This window comes from Sinocyclocheilus anshuiensis, unplaced genomic scaffold (assembly GCF_001515605.1).
Source record: "Sinocyclocheilus anshuiensis isolate Anshui unplaced genomic scaffold, SAMN03320099.WGS_v1.1 scaffold1324, whole genome shotgun sequence".
Taxonomy (NCBI): Eukaryota; Metazoa; Chordata; class Actinopteri; order Cypriniformes; family Cyprinidae; genus Sinocyclocheilus; species Sinocyclocheilus anshuiensis.
In genome coordinates, this window is record NW_015547694.1 from 188,021 (window position 1) to 189,490 (window position 1,470).

At 37.8% G+C, this 1,470-nt stretch overlaps 1 protein-coding gene across 1 annotated transcript in view; it reads left to right on the forward strand.

Moving 5' to 3' along the window:
• The window catches only part of LOC107703628 (putative histone-lysine N-methyltransferase PRDM6), a 22,545-nt gene that overhangs the window by 12,166 nt on the left and 8,909 nt on the right, over positions 1-1,470 (forward strand). The gene's annotated exons all lie outside the window — the stretch shown is intronic.

The following is a 1,470-nucleotide window of genomic DNA, read 5'->3' on the forward strand; positions in this document are numbered from 1 at the left end:
CAACATTAAAACAGACAACAAAGCATGCATAAAAAAGTATAAACATAGAATACAAAATAAAAAACAAGAGAGTACATGTACAGAATAAACATAAGTGCATGAATGGAAATACTAGCGTTAGATGTTGGGTACAAGCATCAAATATGCAAATATACAGAGGTGCCTACGATGTGCAAATATGTAATACAATACACTATAAAGATAGTAAGAGTCAAAATACAGGTATTTAAAATGTGTAAAAATATAATAAAAATACTGTAAAGATGATATAAGTCCAGTACAAAGATAAAAGTATATAGATGGCATAAATCTAAATTGTGGTATTTTTTTTGTATTTAAAAAAATATTATTTTATATCTATTTTTTAAATCTATTTTAAAAAATCTAAAAAAAAAAAATTATAATAAAATATATATTTTCTGTTTAGTGTGTGGAAAAAAACTTGCTGATTTTTGTATGTTAAACCTCCCAAAACCTCTTTATAAAGTAAAAACGCTATAAAAATGAAGTAAATAAAGTTTTTTTTCAATTTTTTCAATTCTAAAAGTGCAAAAAATTTTCAGTTGGTTTTAGTTTATAGTATTTATAACTAGCTGTATATAAAAACAGTAAAAGTCCATGCAATGTCCTTATTTAGTTGAATAAGCTGTGTCAGCCTGTGTCTGATGATGTTCCACAGAGCTCAGACTGAAGGGGTTTTTAATATTGACCTGATCTTCTTCATGCAAGCCCGTGTTGTAGTGCAGCTCCAGATCATCTGTTATGATTTGCAATATCTCGATGGAATCCTCTTCAAAGCCGCCGGTGATGGATGGAGTCCGAGTTGGCTGTTTGGTTTGCTCTGACGGTAATGTCCGCTGGCATCTCCTGCGCAGGGGGCATCCCGCGGCGGCTTCATGACTCACCCGACCACAGCAGTAAATCGCTGTCAGCACGCTTTGATCTGCGCAGATTCGTGCGTGTTTGGGAGGTGACTGCAGGCTTGTAAGAGCCGGTGTTGGTTTACTCGGTCTGAGCGTGTGCAGGACCACCCATCGCTCCCCAAACAGCCTCTTTCAGCGGCCCGCCGACTCATTGAGTCCCACTGCATTCACTGGAGCGCTGCAGTGTTTATGTTGAGCGAAGCCGAGCTGAGAGACGTGTTTTCGCTCTCTCTCTCTCGCTTATGAGATGCTGCTGATTTATGGACTCGGCTCTTGTTTTATTTTCATGTCGCGGTGGAAAGAATTAATAAAATGCACCGATCTCAGCACTTCCACCAGGACCAAAGAGTCAAACATTTGTAGGTTTTTCTCCTCCGCTCACGCGTCTGTCAGTGAAAGCAGAGGACGGATAGGGTTAGGGTAAGTCCATGCTCGTCTAAAAATAATATGTGACCCTGGACCACAAAACCAGTCATAAGGGTCAATTTGTTTTAGATTTATACATCATCTGAATAAATAAGCTTTCCATTGATGTATGGTTTGTTAG